The following is a 22,260-nucleotide window of genomic DNA, read 5'->3' on the forward strand; positions in this document are numbered from 1 at the left end:
CAGCAGACGAAGCAGACGTAGAAAAAGTCAAAGCAGTCATGTGCTAAATCATATCCCTGATCTTAAGCAAAGGCATACTGCTATGCTATTGAAATTCTTATGCAATCACAATTTCTTTTTGTATTTTTAATAGGTGTGATGCTTTTAAATGCGGAGAATTTCTTAATCGCACCTGCGGCGTCGGCGGCGCCGTCCAGACCCCCACTGCGCATGCTCGGCTCGTCTCGTGCCGGCAGCAAGCCTCTCCTCTCCCTCCCTCGCATGCTCGGCTCGTCTCGTGCCGGCAGCAAGCCTCTCCTCTCCCTCCCTCGCATGCTCGGCTCGTCTCGTGCCGGCAGCAAGCCTCTCCTCTCCCTCCCTCGCATGCTCGGCTCGTCTCGTGCCGGCAGCAAGCCTCTCCTCTCCCTCGCTCGCATGCTCGGCTCGTCTCGTGCCGGCAGCAGGCATCTCCTCTCCCTCCCTCTCCTCCTCCTCCCCTCCCCCTCCCCCATTCACAGCGCACCTCCTGAAATAAAAACTCTGGCAACAAAACGTTATTCAGACCTATATTTGAGTATACCAAAATAATATGGGACCCTTACACGGTAACACATAAATCTAAACTTGATAAAATTCAACACCTCGCATTAAGGTTTTTTTATAAGTATCGACGGCATGACTCCCCATCAGAACTTAACGAAATTGCCAATCTACCTTCATTAGAATTTAGGACTTCACTTGAAAGACTAAAATTTGTCATTCTTATTATTCATATTCTTATTATCATAAAGAAAACTGATTGCTCTAACATCGAAACAGACACTTATTTTAGGCACACACTCAGTACGTACATTCCTCATCCTTCTGTTCTCATCTATTGCTTGAAATTAAGTTTTTTCCGCTAGGGCTATCAATGAATGGAACGGACTCCCCGATATTGTTGTGCGAATATCGCCATTATGTGAATTTATGGAAAAAGTTAAACGTATACATATTCTACTTAAATTTTGACGCCAGTGATAGTGATCAAATTTTTTTGTTCTCAGTGGTGTTTCACTTGTATGCGCGCTTATTTTTGAATTCCTTGCCCGAAATACAACATTCTATATGTTTATACGTAACACTTCTTGATATCTTTTTGTGTGCCTTTGCGCGCAACGCTTTTCTTCCGTTATGTACAGCCATCAGGACCTTTAACTCGAACGCTCCAACGCGTGGCCTCGGCTCGCTTGGACTGAGGTCAGCGCCGCCAAGCGTGGAAAATGATATGCTTGCTGCAGTTAACCATAGATGGAGCGCGCGTCGGTTTCACTAGTAAATTTCTGTTTCCAATCTGCCTGACCGGTGGGTCGAATACACTCACTTGGCATCCCGTTTTCGCCCCGTTTCGCTCGTGGCTACGTTATCGCGCGCCCCCATGGCGTTCGTTGTCGTGTACTTATGTCGACAATGAACCATTGCGTGCGACAGCTTACGCACCTTTCGAGATTGAATTCGCAGCTGCTGCTCAAAAGAAGTCTCATGTATAAATAGCAGTTGTGGAACTTTTACAAACGCCATGAACGCCATTTCTTTTGAGCAGCAGCTGCGAATTCCAACTCGGAAGGTGCGTAAGCTGTCGCACGCAATGGTTCATTGTCGACATAAGTACACAACGAACGCCATGGGGGTGCGTGATAACGTAGCCACGAGCAAAACGTGGCGAAAACGGGATGCCAAGTGAGTGTATTCAACCCGCCGGTAAGGCAGACTGGAAACAGAAATTTACTAGTGAAACCGACGCGCGCTCCATCTATCTTTAACTGCAGCAAGCACATCATTTTCAACGCTTGGCGGCGCTGACCTCAGTCCAAGCGAGCCGAGGCCACGCGTCAGAGCGTTCGAGTTAAAAGTGCTGACGGCTGTACGCCGAGGATCAACGGTCGTAGTATGTAGTTCACTTGTTCGAACATGTTTGCAACTTGCATAATCTAAATGATCTGCGATGTTTCATCTGTACAGCATGTTATTTTGTAAAGAATGTAGCACTCTTGTGTGTTACTTTTTTTTAGTTATTCCACTCCTCTAATGACCCATTGTGAGTTGACAGTATCAATAAATGAAAACAAATATTAAATAAAAACACGTCCCACTTTCATATTGTGAACAATTCGTATCAAAAAGGGATCGACTATGATTTCTTCTCTACATTTCATCACAGGAATATTTGGCAGACACTGTATTCACCACATGACCTATGCACCGCGCTTGTCTTTCCCATACTAAACATTGGTGGAGGCGTTTACGTTTTATGGCTGCGGTGCCATCTTTATTTTTTTCAGGCCGTGTTGAATAATGTCGTGGAAATACTGGTAGTACCATTGCGTGCCTTGGACATGCAGTTATCCGTTTACGCAGCCGTTGTTTCATCCAGTGTCAGTGTGTCATTAACATCCAAGCGCTGAAATAGCCATGTGTGTGTTCCTGTTTAATAGTTTTCGGCTTATGAACTGAAAGCCAGCCGGCTACATCACTTCAGAACCGGGCGCTGATTAGATATCAAAGCAGTCTGTGAAGGGCTCGTAGTTCCCGGTGGCACTTCACTGCTGTTATCCAGGTATCCTTTAAAAAACCAACTGAAGTATGTGACCGGGGTTAGATATAACATCGGCCTCAGGTTTGTTGAATGCACGGGTGTGGAAACGTTCTGGCACACGTTTCCACAGCTTTATATTAAAGAGCCTATGACATTGCACTAGTTGCAACTCTGGGTACAAAGGAAGAAACCAGTATAAAGGGAAGACGAGCTGCTTTGCGCAGGCACTCGTGCATTTACGAGCAGAAGCACAACATTATGCCGATTGACTGGTGCAATACTCCGAGCTAGTAAACGAGTCAGGTGGCCCGACACTCAGGGAGACGTGACGACGATGACTTGTGTTTTTGTGAAGATAATGCCCAAAAACTGTGGAGTCGAGACTACTGCGATCACGTTTTTGTAACCAGAGAAGAAAAGAGCAGAAGCATGCCCCCGACGTTGCCTTCCTCTTCGCGGCGTCCAGCGACTAGAGGTGTTCGGCATACTTTTTGCCCTGACACCGACTCTTCAACATCAAGTGCAAGCGGCGACCAGGCAGCATTCGTAAATTCGAGCCGGGAGGACGAAGACGCCGCCGCCACAAGTTTCAAGGACGGTGGAACACAGTGGCCGAAAAGCCCTGAAGCGGTAAGCGGCTCGGAGGACGAGCCTACGTGGGACAGCGTCTGTCTTGATACGGCCAATGGCTACCGCAACGGGACTGAGAGTAGTGGAGCCATATGCCGGATCTGCCACGACCAAAAGGCTGAGCTAGTGTCTCCCTGCAGCTGCTGTGGCACCATAGGCTTCGTGCTTGTGTCCTGCATTGAGCATTGGCTTAATGAGCGGAAAGTGGACTTATGCGAACTCTGCGGTCAGCGTTTCCAGATAGCCGCTGAACATATAACCGCGCTCCACTTGTTTGGATGGGTTTGGCGGAACAAGAGGTGGCTGTGGCGATCATTGCGCTACGAGCTGCTGCTGTTGGGCGTTGTAATACTGGCAGTTTTATTGGTGTGGATCCTGCTGGCGATGCTGCAGTCTTACGGGGAGGGCATGCCCTGGGTCGGCGGCTTTTTCCATTTCGTAAGCACCGTCTTACTCGTGGCTTGCCTTGTTTTTACGTTCAACAGTGTACACGCTCAATACCGTTTCTCCCTGGCGTTACAGTCGGCACGTCCAGTGCGTCGGATCGTGGTCCGGCCTCCGCCAGATTAGCGACTCGTAGATGGACAAAACGCAACGACGCGTGCGCAGCCGAAGAGCTAGAGACATCCGGCCGTTGCCGTCTTGACAAGCGCCAAGAAAACAATAGCAACGACGCAGAGGGAACATGACTTGGGCAAATGCAAATCGTCACAACTGCTGCCAAAACCTTTCTGTAGGACCACCACCGATATAAAGACCATGGGCTACTGCAGACCAACTGCGTGTCTGAGGCTCTCGGAGACACTTTGACACTTTGTACTGCACGGGTTGAATGTATGAGCGCTGCTGATGCTTCGTGGAAATTTTAATCTCTGGATTTCATGATATTATGCCATTTGCTATGGAAATTTATTTCGATCTTTGTTTTTAGATAATCATGTCATTTTCCGCAGTTTTCGGGTTTTTAACACTCCGCAGTCATCGAAATAAAACTTTTTTTTGTGTAGTCTCAAGCCGTACTTGTTATTTATAAAGAAGTAACATATTGGCTAGTATAGAAACGATGTGGACTTAAAAGATTGACAATTTTGACTAGTCGGAAGAACTACCATAACGGTACTAGGCACAATCGAAACACACGAGACAAAAAGAGAACACAATTAAGTCCGGCGTCCTCGTATTCTATTGTTGTCGGCTGTGTTATGAGTGCACTATACGATGACCGATTGGATTCGGATCAAACACACGAGTTCTACAGCACATGTTGTGCTCTGACTTTGCTTTACCAGTAGGTATAATATACATAGATGGACGGCTCACGTGTGTCGTACGAGCGTATCCCTGAAATAGCTGAAGCTTACAAAATAACAGAAAACAAACAGGCGTGCGTGAGCCATCGATCTATCGCATTAACTGATGCAAAAGTGTCTTTTCTGCGATTTTAAGGTATCATCCTGGATAAGGTTTTCTTGCTTGTTTTCTTTTCCTCAAATTTTTTAATGGGGTGCGATCTAGTTCATAACAGCCTTCCGTTCTGTTTAAATAATTCGTGCTTTCCTAGGCAACTTTCATTTGCTACATCACGTATCTACTCTTCTTGTTTAGTTTGTGCTGGCCATCGTGAGCTGGTTTATGATTTCTGGCTGTATTTTAATTCCTTTATATGTAAAATACGAATTCGAGAAAGTCCTACTGACATAGTGCTATATTTTTCACTAAGGTCGAGCGTTCGGCGAATAGGTGTTGCATATTTGAAGTTTCCCAGATCGTAGGCAGCGCGTAGTGTCTTTCTTCTATTCGTGCTTCGTCGACGCGCTGGGAAACATCTATTTGGTGCTTTACGGAACTTTAACCAAGGATCAACAAAACCAAGGAACACTGGAGCTGGGTGAAACCAACGACATAATGCTTGCCGTGGTATGTGACGCTTTCTATAGATAGTAATAACGATGATTGCTTGGGTTTTATATGCCGAAACCACAAAACCACGCCGTAGTGGGGCACTCCGGATTAATTTCAGCCCTCTGGTCGTGTTTTTTAACGTGTACCTAAATCTCAGTGCACGGGTGTTCTTTGTATTTCGCCGCCATCGAAATGCGGGCGCTGTGGCCGGGAATCACACCCGCGCCCTCGCGCTTAGCAACGCGACACGCTACGTCCTAAGCTACCTCGGCAGCTACGCTTTTCAGAGTATTTTATACACCTCCTAATTAGTTAACTAAGATCAGATATTCAAAATGACTATCGTTCTCTTTAGGATCAAGTTGTGTCAAGGGCGACCCTTTGCCGCGAGCTTGTAGCTCTCCGACCACGCGTATGTTTCAGGTGCGAAGCACCTTATGCACTTGGGCTGTCAGTGTCTCCTGTCGTCGCCCGTCACGGTAAAGCATGTGGCAAATAAGACGGCGGGTTCACTCAGGAAAAGCTCGCGAGAAGTAGTAGTAGTAGGTAAACTTTATTCACTCAGTTGACAGGAGAGAGTTGGGGACGGCTTTAAGGGCCGGCCCCTTACAAAATCTAGGAGAAGTCCCTAGTCCGGGACCCCTGTGGCTTCTGCTGAAGCACGCGCTCGGGCCACTAGGGCACGCTGGTCCTCTAGGGTCGAGCAACCGAGCAGGGCAGCCTCCCAGCTCTCTCGGGTAGTGGGGGAAGGGGAGGGAAGTGGCGGGACCGCCGGGTTTGAGGGGCATGCCCACACCATGTGGAAAGTATCCGCGAACGGATTGGTCACAGTGCGGGCATTCCCCAGAGAATGCCGGATTGAAGTGTTTGAGTATCGCAGGGCACAATACTGTATTGGTGTAGAGACGGAGGAGCCAGCGCTCGTCCTTCTTGGGCAGGCCCGATGCCGGGGGTGGGAAGCGGAGCCTGTTCGATTTGTACATAGCGGTGATTTCTCTGAAAGAGGTAGCCGGATTGGGTTCTGGAACATCAGGCGATGGGGGGCCGGGCGGGTCCCGGTAATTAAGCGCGCGGGCCGAGGCATCTGCAGCCTCGTTTCCAGCTAGCCCCGTATGAGCCGGAGTCCAGATGACGGTGCGTGGATTTGGGCGATCTAGATAATAGCATCGCTTAAGAATTTCGGCGGCGCGATCATTGATGCGACCCCGGGTGAGATTTTGGCACGCCCTCCGCGAATCGGTAATAATTATTTGAGATGCGGGGTCCGCTGCGGCGAGGGAAATGGCGACCTCTTCCGCGTGTGTGATGTCCGGTGCTCGAAAGGTGAGCCCTTGAATAGGTACGGTTTGGTGAACCACAGCGGCCGTGTACCACCCGCCGTGGTGGGGGCCGGATGCACGCGCGCTCGCCCGCGATAGACAATGCCACGTGCGCTTCTCCGAGTGGCAAATAAGACGGCGCGTTGGCTCAGAAAATAGCCCTCTTTCTGCAATGGGCGCTGTATGCTATCTTCCAGGCTGTCTGTAACAAACAGAGGACGCTGTCCTCTCATTGCTATTGAAGTGTCTCTATGGGAAACACCAGTGCTTCGCACCTCCCCAATTTTCACGTTACTGGAGCTGTCTTGTATAGTATAGTATAGCAAGGGGTGGGAAAGGGAACTGACGGTGAGGCAAAGAGAAAAGAGGAGGGCAACGCCACCAGCTCCGCCGCTTCCTTACTATTCGCACTACTGTAGCTGCCCCAACTTCTTGCGACTTGCTGAACGTGCTCGACCGCTGACCAGAAGGTAGCGGGATAGAATCCCCGCCATGGCGGCCGCATTTGGATGCAGGCGAAATGCTAGACGCCCGTGTGCTGAGAATTAGGCGCACGTTAAAGAACCCCAGGTGGTCGAAATTTCCACAGCCCTGGACTGCGGCGTCTCTCATAATGATGTCGTGGTTTTGGAACGTAAAACCACGACAATTACTGTGACTCGCGGGACGTGACACAGATAACAGCCTGATAATGTAGCGCCTGTTGTAGCGCTCACGCGCAGCAAGGGACAGTAGTGTTTTTTTTTTTTTTTTGCAAATCCTATTTGCTGCATTTTGATTTTGTGCTAGGACACCGGCGAATGGAAAAGCGGTCTTTTACGCGACGACACCATAGAGAGCACACTGCTGCGCTGTGCATGGCATACCCGCCATCACACGAGCGGCCGGAGAAACGCAGTCAGCTGCCGTTTTGTATCAGCACTAGAGAGGGGCAGTGGCAATAGTTTCCACTTGCTGTCTGACAGCGGTCGCCGCGAGTTGTCCGCGTCGGGTTTGAGAATACTCGCCACGCGTTCGCATGTTCCCGCTCATATTGGTCACGATAGTACATGTTGCGTGGTGACTTTCTCTTTTTTCGTTTTTTGCGTTTGAAGATATCCCGCGAAATGTAATTATAACCACGTGGCTGCTTTCATGCGCTATCGTATTACAGTGCCTTCGAACCAAAAAACCGTGCGCGCGGCATTCGCTCATCAAGGGTGACCCGTATCTTCCGCGAGCTGTAGAAAGTGCCGACGCATACCGCAGCTGATTTCGCGTCTCCTTTTTATTATTGTTGTACTTCACTTTAACGAAGACAGTAAAATACTGCTGCGGCTTGGTCACTGCTGTACGAAATGCTAAATAACTGCTTAGAAGAAATGTTACGTTCTTCATAATGGGTTAGACAACGCCCTGACTGCTGGCGTGGTCTCCTATGGCCACCGATATGGAAACCACGGGGGCCGCGCACGCTGCTTTTGTAAAAGGTAACGAACCATTTTGCGTCGAATTGAACCTTAGCATCAAATGGCCTTTAGCGCATGCTTGCCGCAAATGTTTTAGGCCACGGTAAGCATATTTTTGCTGCAAGAAATGCGTGCAACGTTCATTGTAGGTTTGCACGTAAGAACAGGCCGCGATTGGCACGAGAAGGATGGGCAAATTTGCGCTCCTGTTTAGTACACATGACCCTATGAAGCACGATGCAAGCGGTTTCTCCACTTTGTGGGAAGCAATCTAGCATGCTTAGAGCTTCATGCAGTCACAACCTTTATCATATGATTGGAGACAAACGCACGAGAGCCATATGCACGCGCGCGCCTCATTTATAGTTGTAGCTAGATAACATTTCACATGAGATCGTCTCCGGCACGATTTTAACATATATCTGTTGCTCCTCATTGCGCGAATTTTCTAAGGTTATCACACGGTGCATTTTTCACCGCCACCGAGCCCCGTCGGGATGAAAATTTTCGACAATTGACTTCGTTCTCCAACTTGCACAAAAGTGCCAATAGTGATCGAAAAATACGGGCTCGATTGCGATAGCAAAGCACAGTGTGCCAGCTGGCCGTATTACTTTGCGCACTTGAATTATCATGCTGCAAGGTGTGGCTTACCGTGGCTTAAATGACAATTTTATGTTTCAGTGAAAATGCCAGCGTCCATCATTTACAGCTTGATTGATAAGCAGTATGACACTTCGCGGCCGCTGCTAGAAGGTGATTTAATGTTTGAAGCTGGCCACGTTTTCGCCTGTAGCGTAAAACAACATAGAGAAGAACAAGTGACACTGGCTACGGGCTGTGGTGGAAGTTACGTCGGTGAGACAAGTAACTCAATCAGTACATGTATGACGTGAGAAAGAAGGTTTCATCGAATGCTGTGGCCGAACACACATAAGCAACTGGCCATGAAATAGACTGTGATATGGCAAAGATAACCGAAAGAGAAAAGAACTGGATTTCTCGGCTATATCTTGAATCTCTGACAATCCAGACAACGGCGCACACGCTTAACCATCATAACGGCAACTTTCCACACATGTACGCACCGTAGGCAACGTGCCACGTTGCTACGTCATATTTTAAAACATACATAACCGGACTGTTTGCGCACTCATTTTTCGTTGTGAAGAAGGCTCCTGTGCGGGAGCCGAAACGTATTATTGGAAACGTATTATTAACGTAGTATTTGTGGTCGGTGTCCACTTTAACACCATGGGATTGAAATAGCAATAAAAGAAAGACAGGTGACAGCGGCATCATGCTCTTGCAAAGCAAGGTAGGGGTAAAAGTGAACGCTCCCGCCTGGCTCCTTTGCGCACGTACGTAGCGCACTGTGGCACGGTGCAGAAAAGTACCGTGCCGCCGATAACTCTTACTGCACATTTCCAGATTGTGTAGCCTCCAGGGGTCCGCACACATGAAGTGAGAGCAAAACAACGCTAATAAAAAGGAAAAACGCCACGAAATCGCGGCTAAAAACAACGCATTCAACCGTCCGCTTCTCTCCACCAGAGCGAGGTGAGACCACATGATCCAACCCTGCACGACACAGTGACTGCAGCGCCCGCGTCTTCAGTGGTGGGCCTCGCGCCTAACAGTCACCACATGACCTATGCACCGCGCTTGTCTTTCCCATACTAAACATTGGTGGAGGCGTTTACGTTTTATGGCTGCGGTGCCATCTTTAATTTTTTCAGGCCATGTTGAATAATGGCGTGCAAATACTGGTAGTACCATTGCGTACCTTGGGCATCCAGTCATCCGTTTACGCAGCCGTTGTTTCATCAAGTGTCATTAACATCCAAGCTTACAAGCGCTGAAATAGCCATGTGTGTGTTCCTATTTAATAGTTTTCTGCTTACGAACTGAAAGCCAGCTGGCTACAGCACTTTAGAACCTGGCGCTGATAAGATACCAAAGCAATCTGTGAAGGACTCGTAGTTCCCTGTGGCACTACACTTCTACTATGATGCGATTGTCGGTATCATTTTAAAAACCAACTGAAGTATGTGACCGGGGTTAGATATTACATCAGCCTCACGTTTCTTCAATGCACGGCTGTGGAAACGTTCTGGCGCACGTTTCCACAGATTTATGTTAAAGAACCCATGACATTGCATAGTTGCGCCACTGGGTACAAATGAAGACACCAGTACAAAAACAAGACCAGCTGCTTTGCGCAGGCATTTATGACTTTACGAGCAGAAGCTCAACATTATGCCTATTGACTAGCACAATAACCCGAGCGAGTACACGAGTGTGGTCGCCCGATCCTCAGGTAGACGTGACGGCTGCGCCTTGTGTTTTTGTGAAGCTAATGCCCAAAAACTGTGAAGTCCAGACTACTGCGATCACGTTTCTATAACCAGAGAAGAAAAGAACAGCAGCGTGCCCCCGACGTTGCCTTCCTCTTCGCGGTGTGAGCGACTGGATGTATTCGGCATACTTTTTGCTCGGACACTGACTCAACATCAAGTGCAATCGAAGAAGAGGCAGCATTCGTAAACTCCAGCCAGGAGGACGAAGACGCCGCCGCCACACGATTCAGGGACGATAGAACATCGTCGCCGAGAAACCCTGAAGTGGTAAGCGAATCGGAAGACGAGCCCACGTGGGACAGCGTCTGTCTTGATATGGCCAATGGCTACCTTAACAGGACTGATAGTAGTGCAGCCATATGCCGGATCTGCCACGAAGGCGACCAAAAGGCTGAGCTAGTGTCTCCCTGCAGCTGCTCTGGCACCATAGCACTTGTGCATGTGCCCTGCATCGAGCATTGGCTTAATGTGCGGAACGTGGACTTCTGCGAACTCTGCGGTCACCGTTTCCAGATGGCCGTTGAACCTATAACCGCGCTCCTGTTCTTGCGATGGGTTTGGCGGTACAAGATGGGGCTGTGGCTATTATTGCGCTACGAGCTGCTTTGCTTGGGCGTTGCGCTACTGGTTTTTCTGTCAGCGTGTGCCCTGCAGGTGATACCGGCGGTTTACGGGAATGCCGTCGCCTGGGTCATCGGCTTTTTTTATTTCGCAAGCATCGTCTTACTCGTTGCTTGCATGGTTCTTACGTTCAACAGTGTACGCACTTGGTACCGTTTGTTGCTGGCGTTATTCTCAGCACATCGAATGCGCCGGATCGTGGTCCGGCTTCCGCCAGAGTAGTGACTCGTAGCTGGACAGAACGCAATGATGCGTGCGCAGCCGAAGAAACACCCGACCATTGCCGTCTCGACAAGCGCCAAGAAAACAATAGCAATGACGCAGATTCAACATGACTTTGCCAAATGCAAATCGTCACAACTGCCGCCACAAAACGTTTTGCAAGAAAACCACCGATATAAAGACCATGGGTTACCGCAGACCAACTACGTGTTTCAGGCTCTCCGAGACACTTTGTACTACAGGGATTGAATGCATGAGTGCTGCTTATGCTTCGTGGGAATTTCAATCTCTCAATTTCATGATGTCATTCCATTTTATTTGGAAATTTGTTTCGAACTCTGTTTTTAGATAATGATGCCATTTCCCGCACTTTTAGTCTTTGAACACTCCGCCGTCATCGAAATAAAACTGGTTTGTTGACTTTCAAAGCCCTACATGTTATTCATACAGAAACAACGTATTGGCTAGTATAGAAATGATGTGGACTTAGGAGAGTGGCAATTTCGAGTAGTTGGAAGAACTGCGATAGCAGTACTAAGCGCAATCGAAACGCAGGAGAAAACAAGAGAACACAAGCCTTGCGTCTTCGTATTCTATTGTTAATAATAATATCTGGGGTTTAACGTCCCAAAACCACCATATGATTATGAGAGACGCCGTATTCTATTGTTGACTGCTGTGTTATGGGTGCACTTAGTACCATGATGACTGATTGGGTTCGGATCAAACACACGAGCTGTAGAGCACATATTTTGCTCTGATTTTGCTTTACTAGCGGGTATAATATACATAGATGGACTGCTCACGCGCGTGGTACCAGCGTATCCCTGGAATAGCTGAAGCTTACGAAATAAGAGGAAGCAAACAAGGGTGCGTGAGCCATCGATCTATCGCATTAACTGGTGCAAAACTGTCTTTCCTGCGATTGTAAGCTATCATGCTGGATAATTTCTTGTTTGTTTGTTTTTTCCTGAATTTTTTCAATGGGGTGCGATCCAGTTCATAACTGCCTTCCGTTCTGTTTAAATAATTCGTGTTTTCCTACGAAACTTTCCTTTGCTACACCACGTCTCTACTCTTGTTTTGTTTGTGATGGCCATCATGAATTGGTTTATGAATTTTGAGTGTATTTTAATTTGTTTATATGTAAAATAGGAATTCGAGAAAGTCGTACCAACATAGTTCTATAATTTGCACCAGGTTGAGCGTTCGGCGAGTGGGTGTCGCATATTCGATGTTTCACAGATCGTAGGCAGCGCGTAGTGTCTTTCTTTTATTCGTGCTTTGTCAACGCTCTGGGAAAGATTTATTCGGTGCTTTACGGAACTTCAACCATTGATCAACAAAATCAAGGATAACCGGAGCTGGGTGAAACGAACGATATGAGGCTTGTCGTCATATGTGACGCTTTTTAGATAGTAATAACGATGATTGCTTGGGTTTTATGTACCAAAACCACAATATGGTTATGAGCCACGCCGTAGTGAGGCACTCCGGATTAATTTAAGCCACGTCGTGTTTTTTAACGTGCACCTACATCTCCGTGCACGGGTGTTCTTTGTATGTCGCCGCCATGGAAATGCGGCCGCTGTGGCCGGGAATCACACCTGCGCCCTCGCGCTTAGCAACGCGACACACTACAAGCTAAGCTACCTCGGCGGGTACGCTTTTCAGAGTATTTTATACTCCGCCTAATTATTTAACTAAGAGCAGATGTTCAAAATTGCTATCGTTTTCTTTAGGGTCTAGTTGTGGCAAGGGCGACCTTTTTCCGCGAATTTGTGGCTCTCCCACCACGCGTACGTTTCAGGTGCGAAGCACCTTGTGCGCTTGGGCTGTCGGCGTCTCCTGTCGTCGTAGCCCGTCACGGTGTCTCCTGTCGTTCCCCGTCACCGTAAAGCAAATGACAAATAATATGGCCGGCTCGCTCAGGAAAAGCTCGCGAGAACACGCGCTCGCGCGCGAGAGACAACGCCACGTGCGCTTCTCCGAGTGGCAAATAGGCCGGCGCGTTGGCTCAGAAAAAGCCCTCTGGGAGCTGGAAGCTATCTTCGACGCTCTCTGTAGCAAAAAGAGGACGCTGTCCTCTCATTGCTATTGACGTGTCTCTATGGGAAACACCAGTGCTTCACACTTCCCCAGGTTTCACCTTAGAGAATGAGTATTTAGGCACACTTTGGAAGCGAATTAAAATATATTCTAAACATTTCCTTTGTCCAACACTTCGTGCAGAGCTCCCTTGGATACAGAGGAAGCCTATAGCAAGCTTTTTGTAGCCTGAAAGTTTGGTGGCACCACCCCTTTAATGGCGTTTGAGTTCACAGAGTACACATTATTCATCGTTTCACTTTAGTGTACCTTTAGAAAGTGATCGAAGTCCAAGGCCGGCCCGACCCGAGCCCGCCACCTCAGACCCGTCCCAGACCCCCGAGCTCCAGATCCCAGCCTGACCCGGGCGCTCCGTGAAAAGTACTTTACCCGGCCCGGCCCGGCCCACGGGGCGGGCCGGGCTCAGGTTTTCGGGTACGCCCGATCCCGGGCAGTGCTCTAGTCGGCACGATGTTCTCGCTCGGCCCGACGATCGCACTCAAAACCGGCGCAAGGACAGCCGGCAGGCATTCGCTGGATTGGTCGGCGTCGCTCGAACTCGGCTCGAAACCGCGTCACACTGATATTTGCGGTCGTTCGCCGTGCCGTTGTCGTACTGGTTGAAGAAGCGGTCCCTCAGGAACGTTTCCTAACCTAGTTTCCGTGCTTGCCCAAACTCGGTAGCGCATTCGAACCGACGGCCATTAGGCATAGCGGTCGGAGGTGTCGCGGCCTCTGATTGGTGGACGCCGCCGTACACGTGGTGACGTGATCGAAAATTACAGACATCGCTTGACGCCTGGAGGCGTCGGAACGCGTGCCCTCTTCCGCGACCGACGCTGAGAGGCGCATTTGACGCGTAGGCGCGTGAATACGCGTGCTGACGCGTGCCAGTGGTTGGGCCTTAACAAAGAAATTAGAAAGAAAAATATTGGGGCGGGTCGAAGCATGTAGGGAACGGTGTTTCAGCTCCACTAACCTGAAACCTGTGGAGGGGCGAAACATATCGTGTGCGCCAGTGTTTCCCACATCAAAATCACTGCTAATGGGCAATGAGAGAAAGAAGAAAGATTGGACACAGAGACCCGCAGTCCGCTTTTCGTTAACGTGCATGCTGCGAATCTTTATTGTTCAACTACGCACGAGAGAAATCTCCCACCGGCACTACATTGCAGGTCAGATCCACTGTCTATATATACGGGGTGGCCGGTGAACGGTTGTGGAGTGCGAACTGTCGGTTTTTTCTATCAAGAAACTCGGTAGAAGACGCTGGCGTCGGCGTTGGCTCTCGCGGGCGAGGACGCGTTCTCGTTCCTTGCGAACTGGTAGTTCAGCGTTCATCGCAGAAAGAGCGTTTCCATAGTCAACGCGCGCCGTTCGCTCTCTCTCGCCACACGGCGAGCGCTGAGGCGGTGGCGCCCACTCTTGCGGTCAAGCAAATGGACCGTCCCGACAGCGACGACGATGCACGCAGAATGCACGATGCACGCCGACACGACGAAACCCTAAGGTGATTCGCCCCTGAAAGTTAAGGGCCACGCAGATCGCAATGGAACGGAAAATGGTAGGCGTAACATTGAGCGATCGGAAGACGGCAGATTGGCTCTGTGAAGACAAGGGTGACGGATATTGAAGTTCAGATCAAGAGAAATAAATGAACTTGGGCCGGCCACATAGTGCTATAGGGCGGACAAGCCATGGCCAGTTAGAGCAACAGCACGGTTACCATGGAATAATAAGCGGAGTCGATGAAGGCAGCGATTTAAAATGGAGTGACGAAGTCGTCGGGAATAAAATGGAATTACTTCCCACAGGATAGCATAAACTGGACATCAGTAGGAGAGCCCTCCGTCCTGCATCGGACATATATAGGCTGATAACGATGATGATGATGATATTTCTTTTTACAAATACACGCAATGAAAAGCCTGACTGAATTGGGTATTTCGTTTCGGCCTAGCGCTGCTGGCATTTATTATTATGAAGGTATTATTATTTTTGAAAAACACGTGCAAAAACACGTGCATATACGCACACATACAAGAGCACGTACGAACCTATATAAAGGGTGATTGAACACCGCTTCCCCCCTCCTCACCCCTCATAGATGTGACACCAGCTCATGCGCATTGCACTCGTGCCACATTAACAACAACAACAAAAGCCAAAGTTCCTTTTCCGTGAACGACGCGTGAGCCATACCAGAGTCATCCAATTCTCTTTATGGTCACGAAACTGCGCCGTCACGCTATGGGGGAGCTTCATACGCTGCTCGAAAATGGCGCGCGCATCGCGCCGCCGCTGCAGCACAGAGGCGGTCGTCTTCGCCGTCCTCGTATTGAAATACTCGCGCAGTGCGAGACAAGCTGCTGGATATGACAGCAGCTTGTAGCAGCTTGCATGATATGTCTAAGACAGCGGAAACGTTGTCTCAGTACTAGGATGCCTAAGAGATGTTGCGTGCCGGGGTGCCGTTCCGGCTACAAGGGAACCAGAAAGGTGCCGTTGTTTTCTTTACCATTTGACAAGCAGCAGCGCGAGAAACGGAAGCGGGCCATACCGCGGCAGGAAAGTGGCGATTTTAACTTTGAGTCGGAAGCATACATGTGTATGTGCGAACCATTTCGACGCCTCGGACATTGTCACTGCGTATATCAACGGCGACTCCGTGTCCCTGAAACGCGAAGAACCAACACTGAAGGCTGACGCCGTTACAAAGATTTTTGAAGGACTTCCTTCGTATCTCACGAAGCGCTCATCGACAATGCTCATGGACAATGCGACCACCATGCAAACGACCACGTGAGTCGTCCTGTGAAGAGCTCCGAGTATCGCCGACGCCCTGTTTATACCGCATCGTAGCCACACGAATGGGCGTGTAACAGCTCGTATTTTTGCCTATGTTTATACAACTGGCACCGCTGGCACTTTGCTGCGAATGCACGGTGTTTAATTTGACGGAAATCTTAAATTGCTGTAGCTATCGTAGTGCCGTAGTGTTGAGACGAAAAGAGCTTGCGAGGCCGCAGCGGCCGCATTTCGATGGGGTCGACATGCAACAACACCAGTGCGCTGAGAATTAGGTACACCTAAAAGCACCCTAGGTGGCAAAAATCATTCAGAAGTCCCCCGCTATGGCGGTCGTAATTATATCTTGGTATTCTTTCGTTAATGCCCGAATGATCGTATTTTTTCGGACATGGTATACCACCGCGAGCTGCATGTCTTGAGCTGAAGGAAAGAAGATTACTTTTAAGGGCTCGTTTTTCCAATATTAATGAGAACTAACAGACAGTAATGCCAACGAAAGTATACGGGATGTTATTTGTAATAATTGGGCATAAATGTGAAGTAAAGTGGACGAAAAGACGACTTGCCGCCGGCAGGGACCGAACCTGCCACCTTCGAATAACGCGTCCGATGCTGGTTTTTTTTCCTCCCGGGTGCTCATCTTAAAACAGAAAACGCGTTCAGGAATGTATTTATGCATGCTGAGTGCTAAATGCAAAAGCGTGAAAGCAAAGCGGCCGTTGCGGAAGTTTAGAAAGCTAAAACACCGAGGCTGTCCCACACAGAACCACTGCGATAGCAGCGTTCGCATCGCCTCTTAAGAACAGCTGCGCCTCTGGCGGCGGCCACTGGCTCCATATGGAACTGACGCGGCAGTTTCGTGACCATAAGAAGCATTGAATGACTCTGGCCATACCTATACGTTTTACTCTCCGTAACACAGTCGTTTCAATAATAAGCCTCGGCCATTGATTATGATTAGGAGCAAGAGCAGCGCAGCACCCAAAGTTTTAAGAACAGGTACTACCTGCACTTCTCGAGATGGGCGGCGAGGTGTAAATTGGTTCCGTTCGCACAACTAACCTAGCTGTGATATTTTTCTGGTTCTTTTCGTAATTTTTACGCAACCGTACCTTTTCCGGCTTATTGACCTTTTTGAGGCATTGCATAGAATTACAGTTTAACCAGGGGCTTTCGTTCGCTCTGTTTCATGAGAATCCCGGAGTTTTCGCGCATGTACACTATGGGTATTCTGCAGGACTAGGTCTTTGACGCGTGGACACTACGCTCGTGTGACGTCTTTGGTGGTTTTCGGAGCGGCTCTGGTTCTTCCGAGACGGGCACACGATAACATGAAGGTGCACTTACGTAATTGCCGTCACGGAACTGACGCTAATAAAAGGGGACCCGGGTCGGCTAGAGAGAAATCCATAGGCTGTGGCTGTGTTACCCTAATGAGGAAACCTAGCGTCCGACAACACGCCTTTCCAACACAGAAGCCGGACGCGCTGACCAGTACGCCACGTACGCAAACAGGTTTCTTGGCGCGAACGCGTGATATATGCTTCCCGCTGTTTACATATGTTTACAGGGATAGCGCCGCCACCTAGAAACGGTGCAGCGAAGTACTGCGGCAAAATGCTGCTGCGGCCGCGTCTCGGCGTGGCGCCGCGCTGTCATGATGAAGGAGACTATAGGGTTGCCTAGCGAGATACACGCCAACGGTAGACACGTTGTTTTAACGCGTTCAATGTGCCCAATACGACATGTGCCTCTCGCATTCGTACCCGCCACGGTGGTCTAGTGGTTAAGGTGCTCGACTGCTCACCCGCACGTCGCGGGATCGAATCCCGGCCGCGGCGGTCGCATTTTCGATGGAGGTGAAAATGCTAGAGGCCCGTGTACTTCGATTTAGGTGCACGTTGAAGGACCTCAGGTGGTCAAAATTTCCGGACCCCTTCACTACGGCGTTTCTCATAATGATATCGTGGTTTTGGGACGTTCATCTATTATCTCGCGTTCGTGAAGCTGCGCGTGTCGTAACATACCGGGCTGCCAAAAACACTATGGAGTTTGGCCAACGTGCTCGGCGGAGATGTGTCTATATCGAAGGGTGCCATGCTGGCCCATCGCAAGACACCTTCACGTACCAAAAAGCTGCAACTACTTCTATAGAGACAAAAACTGTTGTCATGTCAGTTACGAGAAAATAGAAAGCTTTGCTTCATACATATTCCATTGATCATACTGTCTTAACAAGACTGTCCACGCATAAGTACTTTGGAGTCGCCATAACGTCCGACTTAAGATGGAATATTCATATTGATGACGTATGTACCAAGTCACGGAAAGCACTATGGCTTTTAAAGGGACCGACAACCAATTTTTGGGTTACCCGTTTCTTGAGTGCAACGGAAAGCTCACCGGTCAGAGCTTCTAATCACGGAATGGTAAAGCGGAAAACGCCTTAGAAAATATATAATCAGAATTTTTTGATCTGCGGCGATTATGAAGTCGTAAAGAGACATGCTGCAAACAGTGGGAGGTGAGCGTGAGTGCGATAGCGATTATACGCCAGTAGTGATGAAAAGTGAAGCCGTAAGAATAAAAAAGCCATGTTGTGTGTGTCAAGCCTACGTTGCCGCGACTACTGCTTACTAGGTTGCTAAATTATTTTACAATAGTTATAGCGCTTTTCTGGGGCTTGTTATGCAAGTACTTTGGCTGTATACATATCGCTTTTTTTAGCCAAGCCAAGCTGAGCTATAAGCTTCCGAAAACGAAACGACGCTTTTACATGTGATCGACAGTTCACATATGGTAGTTCACGTGTCGCCGTAGTTGGACGGTTTTGGTATGTCGTCGCTTGACAACTTGAGTGAGTTAGAGACACGAATTTTGGCTCGCATGCGAGCCCAAAATTTGGACCCCTACCAAGTTGCGCCATAACGACATGCTTCGACGGACGACAGCGGTAGCGACGAATCCGACGGACGGCCACCGTCTCCACCGCAAGCAGCACGCCTAGAGGATGCAGATTGGTAAGTAATTCTAGCTTCTCCTCAGTTTATGCTACAATCGTTATATTTATATGCAGGTGCAGATGCAAAAACTGTATAGTGATGCCCACAGCCGTCGAATGTGTTTGCTGCTGGGACTACGCAGATATCAATCGAGATTTTGCGTGCGTCAAATGGAGCCCCAATTCCGCACACTGTTTGTCGACGAAGTTGCCCTTAGAGTGGCGTTTATCGATGTGCATCACAACGGCGACGACGACCACGGCATCGAGGACGACCACAAGAACGGGCCACTTTTAAGCACAATCCTCTTTGTATACGATTTTTAAAAAAATCGTTTATTTCGGGAAGTGGAGGTACACGTCGTACCGGCAATTTACGAGGTGGATATATTAGCTCGGGCGCTTTGAATATATATGATTTAAGAAATTGTTTCTTTCAGGAAGTGAAGGTACACGTCTTACCGGCAGTTTACGAGGTGGATATGGGGTTACCTCGGGTGCCATAACCGGAAGGTACTACCATCGTGCGTCGTCCGGCGGATTCGTGAACGCTTTCCCTCACCATCATACAGAGGTTTCAGGCCACCTAATCTGTGAACATTGTGCAAAACAATAAAGGGCAAATTTGGTAATCTCATGCAGACGTGTGGGAGACCTGTCTATATCAAAAAAAAAGAAAAAGGAAACTTCCATGGTACACCAGCGCTTAGATTCTACCACTTGTAACCACTGCCAATCCACAAACAATGCAAATGATTGTCAATGAAAAGTCGCGCCATTTTTCATTCAACATTTATTTCACATGCAAGAAGACTATGTTCCATGAAAAGTGGTGCCAAGTTTGTAAACACACCTAGGAACATTCCTAAATCAAAATTTGAGATCACAGGGGCGCTTCTCTTAGTTGATTTATTCAGAACCTTGTCTGTTGAAACATGCATGAGAGAAAGATGGAAACAACAACGTTTTCATTTTGTGAATAAAGTTCCAGAAAACATTCTGAACTCACTTGAACCACCCCCTGCATCTTTTGCACCCTTTCATATAACAAGAGATCTTATGGAACATTTTTTTACAACTTTTCATCAAAGCGCTTATAAGGTGTTCGCCGTACATCCTGTCATGTGCAACAGGGGCATGGGCAGGAATTTTTTTTCGTGTGGGGGGGGGGGGCAACTCCTTGATCTGAAGTGAGGGCCGGACTGAACTATGTGGTCGGGTGTCATTTTGTGCTCTGTATGCTATGGCAAAAAAAATTTCGTGGGGGGCACAGTCCCGATGAGCCACCCCCTGGCTACGCCACTGGCATGCAGCACACAATGTGAAATTAGTGGTTGCCTCGTGTTTGTGCATGCACAAAAATTGGATGCTTCATCTCCATTGTCCACACGGTAACGGACACATCTGAATATCGGGGGCATCCATCACATCAGTTGTCTTTGCGTTTGTCTCCGAAACGCAGCATGCGCCGTGACACGAGTGCCTCCTTCGGCATTCTAACATGCGACGCAGACATCGGTGGTGGCCTTGGCGAGAGCTCGCAGCTCTTCATTTCAGTGTAGCGTTGTCTCGTACATTCATCGACTGCAGCTTCCATGAGGTCTTGGACGCAGTCTGAGATTACCAAAAGCATTTGTAGCATGCCGCTGTCATGCAAGAAAGCAAGCATGAGTTTTGCATTGCACCTTATTCTCAGCTTTCAACATTCACAACACTAAAGGAGCAGGGATAAAGATGACCTCAGTTAGTAGCATAGGTCGGTGAACTCACTCATGAGTCGACTCACTCAGACTATGTTCGGGCCGTGATTCTGAGGCTGAGAGTAATATTTTGGGAAGATTGAGGCCGAGTGAGTCCGGTTCAGGAAAATTTTAGTGAGTTTGAGTCCGAGTGAGCCCCAAGCGCAAAATATGTTTTTTGAGTGAGTTTGAGTGACCTCAACCTTTTATTGCCAACCTATGGTCTCTATCTACTCATCTTCAGCATTACTATCAGCCTTATATCGGCTTACATTTATACGTAAGTATATTCATGCATATCTAACCACATTAGCGTTTATGCACCACCTCAATACTTATTGATCAGAGGCGTGACTTAGGGGGTGCCGTGACCTCCTTGCGCGAACTCTTTCACGGGAAGTGTTTGATAAAAATATCTAATGCGGGTCATAAAAATGCCCTTACTGAATTGAAAGCACTGATTGCTCGTATTTGAGGGTACAAGATCGAAAGGCATATCGTAGACCACCGATTATGTGAGATATTGGTGTTAAAGAGTGTTTACAACAGGATCGAAAAAGCTCATTTTACACTAACGGACTCATCAGCCGACTCGCTCAGGCTCAGCTCAAGCCTCGAGTCTGAGTGAGTCCGGCTGAGTAATGTGCTGGTGAGTTTGAGTCCGAGTGAGTCCGGCCCAGAAAAAGTTTAGTGAGTTTGAGACGGAGTGAGCTCTCAGGGCACATTACATTTCTTGAGTGAGTCCGAGTGAGTTCCAATTTTTTTTGCTGACCTATGGTTAGCAGATAAAGTCAGTCAACCCGAGTGTACGCTTCATCCTCTTTATCTGATACGGCAACGAAAAACTCTGCTTTTTGATACACCGCAGTGAACAACTGTTTAAAAATAGCTGTTATAATCTATTTTTGCTGAACTCTTTTTAAAGGGACACTAAGGAGAAAAAAGAGTTTTGTTGCAGTATTTGTGAATTGCCCTTTTACAATACCAACAGTACAGCTCTTGCGGCAGGAAGACGCTTTGTCAGCGAGATAATGCCCAAAGATAAAAGACGGATGACTACGCAACCATGAGTGTCCCGCACCAACCCAACGTGACATCACAGATATCGACTGCCTTTGCTAGAGTCTATGCATTGTTTTCTCACTGAAGACGTTTTACATCGCCTTCTGTGAGACTCAGGGTCTCGACACAGCAGGATTCAGAAAATTATATTGAGTCAACATGGACCAAATGTGAAAAAACACTTTTCTATCTGTGACGTCAACCGGCCTTTCAGCTGTAGAAGTTCCCACGCAAAAATTTGAAAATAAAGCTTAACTTTGACCTTCACTTTCTTTTCTCACAAGGAACTTACGATGGTGTAATTAAAGGCAATAGAGTTCTTCGAGGATAATTAATCATAGGTAAAATGATGCTTGGCCAAATTGGTGCATAACAACAAAAAAAAAAACTGGAGAAAACAGATGGGAAAGATGCAGCAATATGTTTATACGTCTTCTTTTTTTTGTCTGCTTTTCGCACTGTTTTTTTTGTTTATATTTAGTCAACAATGATTTAGGGTTTTT

The 22,260-nt window shown here is 48.2% G+C and overlaps 1 protein-coding gene across 1 annotated transcript in view; it reads left to right on the forward strand.

Annotated features, from left to right (window-relative positions):
* The first annotated feature begins 10,070 nt into the window (after positions 1-10,070).
* LOC125756949 (E3 ubiquitin-protein ligase MARCHF2-like) overlaps positions 10,071-22,260 on the forward strand; it is a 166,470-nt gene continuing 154,280 nt past the window's right edge. Inside the window, exon 1 of the mRNA XM_049412018.1 lies at positions 10,071-10,328. The gene's annotated coding sequence lies outside the window, so the exon portion shown is untranslated. The remainder of the gene's footprint in view (positions 10,329-22,260) is intronic.

Source organism: Rhipicephalus sanguineus, chromosome 1 (genome assembly GCF_013339695.2).
Source record: "Rhipicephalus sanguineus isolate Rsan-2018 chromosome 1, BIME_Rsan_1.4, whole genome shotgun sequence".
NCBI lineage: Eukaryota > Metazoa > Arthropoda > Arachnida > Ixodida > Ixodidae > Rhipicephalus > Rhipicephalus sanguineus.